Source organism: Salmo salar, chromosome ssa11, assembly GCF_905237065.1.
Source record: "Salmo salar chromosome ssa11, Ssal_v3.1, whole genome shotgun sequence".
Taxonomy (NCBI): domain Eukaryota; kingdom Metazoa; phylum Chordata; class Actinopteri; order Salmoniformes; family Salmonidae; genus Salmo; species Salmo salar.
This window is the reverse complement of record NC_059452.1, coordinates 47,245,533-47,252,106: the sequence shown is the minus strand read 5'-3', so window position 1 is coordinate 47,252,106 and position 6,574 is coordinate 47,245,533.

The window sequence follows — 6,574 nt, the reverse complement described above, 5'->3', positions numbered from 1 at the left end:
TTAGATTATGTCAGCAGAGTACCAAGCCAGAAATAATCAGACACCCATTTTTCAAGCCAGCATATAATGTCACCAAAACCCAGAAGACAGCTAAATGCAGCACTCACCTTTGATGATCTTCATCAGATGACAACCCTAGGACATTATGTTATACAATACATGCATGTTTTGTTCAATCAAGTTCATATTTATATCAAAAACCAGCTTTTTACATTAGCATGTGACGTTCAGAACTAGCATACCCCCGCAAACTTCCGGGGAATTCGCTAACATTTTACTAAATTACTCACGATAAACGTTCACAAAAAGCATAACAATTATTTTAAGAATTATAGATACAGACCTCCTCTATGCACTCGATATGTCCGATTTTAAAATAGCTTTTTGGTGAAAGCACATTTTGCAATATTCTAAGTACATAGCCCAGGCATCACGGGCTCGCTATTTAGACACCCGGCAAGTTTAGCACTCACCATAATCATATTTACTATTATAAAAATGTCATTACCTTTTGTTGTCTTCGTCAGAATACACACCCAGGACAGCTACTTCAATAACAAATGTTGGTTTGGTCCAAAATAATCCATCGTTATATCCGAATAGCGGCGTTTTGTTCGTGCGTTCCAGACACTATCCGAAATAGTAAAGAAGTGTCACGCGCTTGGCGCAATTCGTGACAATAAAATTCTAAGTATTCCATTACCGTACGTCGAAGCATGTCAACCGCTGTTTAAAATCAATTTTTACGACATTTTTCTCGTAGAAAAGCGATAATATGCCGACAGGGAATCTCCTTTTCGGCAAACAGAGGAAAAAATCCCAAAGGCGGGGGCGGTCGGGGTCACGCGCATAAGCCCAGTGTCCCCTGATCGGCCACTTGAGAAAGGCGATAATGTGTTTCAGCCTGGGGCTGGAATGACGACATTCTGTTTTTTCCCGGACTCTGAGAGCCTATGGACGACGTGGGAAGTGTCACGTTAGAGCAGAGATCCTTAGTAAATGATAGAGATGGAAAAGAAGTTCAACAAATGGTCAGACAGGCAACTTCCTGTAAAGGAATCTCTCAGGTTTTGACCTGCCATTTGAGTTCTGTTATACTCACAGACACCATTCAAACAGTTTTAGAAAATTTAGGGTGTTTTCTATCCATATGTAATAAGTATATGCATATTCTAGTTACTGAGTAGGAGTGGTAACCAGATTAAATCGGGTATGTTTTTTATCCAGCCGTGTCAATGCTGCCCCCTAGCCCTAACAGGGTAATATAAATATAAAGTTTACATAAATATAAAGTCTACATAAATATAAAGTTTACATAAATATAAAGTTAATATAAATATAAAGTTAATATAAATATAAAGTCAACAGAAATATAAAGTTAATATAAATATAAAGTTAATATAAATATAAAGTCTACATAAATATAAAGTCTACATAAATATAAAGTTAATATAAATATAAAGTTTACATAAATATAAAGTTAATATAAATATAAAGTTTACATAAATATAAAGTTAATATAAATATAAAGTTTACATAAATATAAAGTTAATATAAATATAAAGTTTACATAAATATAAAGTTAATATAAATATAAAGTCTACATAAATATAAAGTTTACATAAATATAAAGTTAATATAAATATAAAGTTTACATAAATATAAAGTTTACATAAATATAAAGTTAATATAAATATAAAGTTTACATAAATATAAAGTTTACATAAATATAAAGTTAATATAAATATAAAGTTTACATAAATATAAAGTTAATATAAATATAAAGTCTACATAAATATAAAGTTTACATAAATATAAAGTTAATATAAATATAAAGTTTACATAAATATAAAGTTTACATAAATATAAAGTTAATATAAATATAAAGTTTACATAAATATAAAGTTTACATAAATATAAAGTTAATATAAATATAAAGTTTACATAAATATAAAGTTTACATAAATATAAAGTTAATATAAATATAAAGTTTACATAAATATAAAGTTAATATAAATATAAAGTCTACATAAATATAAAGTTAATATAAATATAAAGTTTACATAAATATAAAGTTAATATAAATATAAAGTTAATATAAATATAAAGTCTACATAAATATAAAGTTAATATAAATATAAAGTTTACATAAATATAAAGTTAATATAAATATAAAGTTAATATAAATATAAAGTTAATATAAATATAAAGTTTATATAAATATAAAGTTTATATAAATATAAAGTTGATATAAATTCATCGGGCAACCTAAGGCTGTACCTGTGTTGCTCTATCTGACGGGCAACCTAAGGCTGTACCTGTGTTACTCTATCTGACAGGCAACCTAAGGCTGTACCTGTGTTGCTCTATCTGACGGGCAACCTAAGGCTGTACCTGTGTTGCTCTATCTGACGGGCAACCTAAGGCTGTACCTGTGTTGCTCTATCTGACAGGCAACCTAAGGCTGTACCTATGTTGCTCTATCTGACGGGCAACCTAAGGCTGTACCTGTGTTGCTCTATCTGACGGGCAACCTAAGGCTGTACCTGTGTTGCTCTATCTGACAGGCAACCTAAGGCTGTACCTGTGTTGCTCTATCTGACGGGCAACCTAAGGCTGTACCTGTGTTGCTCTATCTGACGGGCAACCTAAGGCTGTACCTGTGTTGCTCTATCTGACGGGCAACCTAAGGCTGTACCTGTGTTGCTCTATCTGACGGGCAACCTAAGGCTGTACCTGTGTTGCTCTATCTGACGGGCAACCTAAGGCTGTACCTGTGTTGCTCTATCTGACGGGCAACCTAAGGCTGTACCTGTGTTGCTCTATCTGACGGGCAACCTAAGGCTGTACCTGTGTTGCTCTATCTGACGGACAACATTGAACAACAGCTCAGAAAAACAGTTCTGAAAATCAACATGTTCCAGCTGACCAGATCTCTCAGTGAGATTGAGAAATACGTCACGACTGTGCTGCAACGTGGTTTAACCTGCTCGCTTCACACTGCCTGTTACTCAAAGAGCTTAGCTTTTAATATGATGAAAAATCACTGGTTGAAAGTCTCTTATTCTAACAGGGGCTAGCTTTGTGCTGTGGGGATTGGTCTCAGGGCAAGGGGAGAGAGAGAATGTTTAACAGTTTATACGTGAGAGAAAGGTTCTGAAACACTCACTTATTTTTGCACTGAAAATGATGGCATCCTGTTAGCGTTGTTTCTGAGGTTTCTGCAATATTAACTGTCATTATTTATTACATCCAGAATATAGCGGTTGTAGTCCATGGTTTACTAGTTGTGTATTTAATGGTCTACTACTAGCAGACAACGGAAAGAAGCAGCTAGAACATCTACCGCTGTCTCTGCTGTTTTAATGAATGGAACCGGGTCAGAACATCTACCGCTGTCTCTGCTGTTTTAATGAATGGAACCGGGTCAGAACATCTACCGCTGTCTCTGCTGTTTTAATGAATGGAACCGGGTCAGAACATCTACCGCTGTCTCTGCTGTTTTAATGAATGGAACCGGGTCAGACATCTACGTTTTGGGTTCCCATAAAACATCAAACACATCAATTAGTTGATTTTCCTGCAGCATCATTTTCTCCCCTCATTGAAGAAGAAAGCAGTGTACTCTCTCCAACTCAGGACAAAAGGAGGGTTGTTTGGTTAGAGGGGTTCAGAGTTCCATAATCTCAACCTGTGAGCCAGCTCATACAATAAGAGAAGAAGGAGAGGGAGAGGGAGGAGAGGAAGGAGAGGGGGAGGAAGGGAGGAGAGGGAAAGGGAGGAAGGAGTGGGAGAGGGAGGAGAGAGGAAGGAGAGGGGGGAGGGAGGAGAGGGGGGAAGGAGAGGGGGAAGGAGGAGAGGAAGGAGAGGGAGCGAGGGAGGAGAAGGAAGGGAGGGAGGAGGGGAGGGAGGAGTGGGAGGGAGGAGAGGGAGGGAGGAGAGGGAGGGAGAGGAGGAAGGAGGAGAGGGAGGAGTGGGAGGGAGGAGAGGGAGGGAGAGGGGAGGAAGGAGAAGGGGAAGGAGGAGAGGGAGGAGAGGGAGGGAGGAGAGGGGGGAGGAAGGAGAGGTGGAGGGAGGAGAGAGGAAGGATAGGGGCAGGGGGAGGGTAGGATGGAGAGCCTAAGCTTTTCTGCTTTGTGGATTAGATGATGAAGGTCTCACAAGGCCTTGGCACGCAGCAGGCTAATGGCTAAGGGTTGTGGCTGAAGGCTGAGAAGGGTGCTATATCTGTTCCTTCAGACACTGCTAAGAAGGCTTAGGCCTCTGGAGGAGGAGAAACCGCTTGTTAAACAAGGTCTGATAGGGCCTGAGGGGCCAATGGGGTTCATTGGTTCATTTGAGAGCCAAATGACTCTCAAGCTGATCAATGTGTTTGTCCAAGCTTTCAAATTGTGGTAGATTTCAACACTGGTTGTTTTCATGTGGCATTGTAATGGTTGTCTCAATGTATTTAATGTAACACGTGATACTGTTCCCACACCAAGCTACTGTACTGCTTATAGTGTCTATGACCAGAGCAGGAAGGTGGAACTCAAAATAGTGGTTAAGCATTGCTAGAATATACTCTGTGTGTGTGTGTGTGTGTGTGTGTGTGTGTGTGTGTGTGTGTGTGTGTGTGTGTGTGTGTGTGTGTGTGTGTGTGTGTGTGTGTGTGTGTGTGTGTGTATCAGAGACAGTGCTGTATTCCAATTGGTTTTGTCCCAAATGGCACCCTATTCCCTATGTAGTGCACTACTTGTGGCCAGGACCCATAGGGATCTTGTCAAAAGTAGTGCACTATGCAGGGGATAGGGTGCCATTTTGGGACTTAACCATTGGCTGCTGCCGCTGAGCTAAGCTGCTTCTAAAACACTTGTTTGATGTCTCCTCACAGGTGTCCAGGATAGCCCCTGATGTGTCGTCCTGTTTCTGAACTATTTCAAAAGGCCCTTCTGCTGGTGTTAGACCACTAATACTGAGTGGCATTCCTTATCTAGCTGGCATTCTGGGAGCTCGGCCAGACGGCCACAACTGGCTCAAACTACTTCTCAATGTTTAGGTGTTTCATTTTGTAAAGGTAAGAAACTAGGCCAGTTTGTGGACAAGAAAACCCCTGGTCTATAGTAGTGCACTATACAGGGAATAGGACTCTGGTCTATAGTAGTGCACTAGATAGGGAACAGGGTTCCATTTGGGACGGAGACTAAAAGACTCAGAAAGTCTGATGGGAATTCACACTCGTTTGCTGAGGGCTGAAGGTTGAACTCTCTGACTCTCTGATATTTTAGTTTATATTTCAGCTTTGCAGAATGTGTGAAAGGTTAACATATGTTTTATGAGATAAGGACTAAAATAAATACTACTGATTTCATTACATACATGTGTGTCCCAATGCTATTTTCTATGTAACTGTTTATGATATTAATTTAGCATTTCTTCAGTTTTTTGTAAACTGTGAGCAAGAATCAATAAAGTCAAAGTCAATATCAATATCAATACTGCTGAGAACAGTAACTCCTTTTCAGACGAACATTACAGACAGTGACAATGTGTAGAATATAACATTACAGACAGTGACAATGTGTAGAATATAACATTACAGTGACAATGTGTAGAATATAACATTACAGACAGTGACAATGTGTAGAATATAACATTACAGACAGTGACAATGTGTAGAATATAACATTACAATTTCTCTCTCTCTCTCTCTCTCTCTCTCTCTCTCTCTCTCTCTCTCTCTTCCAACTCACTTATTACTCTCTCTCTCTCTCTCTCTCTCTCCCAACTTACTTATTACTCTCTCTCTCTCTCTCTCTCTCTCTCTCTCTCTCTCTCTCTCTCTCTCTCTCTCTCTTCCTACTCACGTATTACTCTCTCTCTCTCTCCCAACTCACGTATTTCTCTCTCTCTCCCTCTCTCTCTCCCTCTCTCTCTCTCTCTCCCTCTCTCTCTCTCTCTCTCTCTCTCTCTCTCTCTCTCTCTCTCTCTCTCTCTCTCTCCCAACTCACTAATTATTATTATTACTGTATGTTCCCTGCAGCTGTCTACCTGGCCTCCCAATGTCCCTTCAGTCATTGGAGGAATAAAGCAGACAGAGTATGAAACCTTCTTGTCATTCTGAGGTTTAAATTGTTTCCGAAATGGAGCCTTGTTATATCCTGTTATTTATTCTGTTATTTATTTTCTGTACCATGTCCCTTTCTCCACAGCCCACATCTAATAAGAGCTATATCTGTGTCCCAAAATGGCACTCCATTCCCAAAGGGCACTGGTCAAAAGGTAGTCCACTATAAAGGCAATAGGTTCCATTTGGGACATGATCATGAATGAATCTATGGTATAACCAAGGCCTGTAATCCTCTGAGAAATGGCTGGGGCATACTGTATACCAGTGGAGGCTGCTGAGGGGAGGACGGCCCATAATAATGGCTGGAACGGAGCGAATGGATCGGAACACATAGAAACCATGGAAACCATGTGTTTGATGTATTTGATAGCATTCCACTGATAACTCTCCAGTCATTACCACGAGCCTGTCCTCCCTGATTAAGATGCCACCAACCTCCTGTGCTGTATAAACCCATACTGTTGT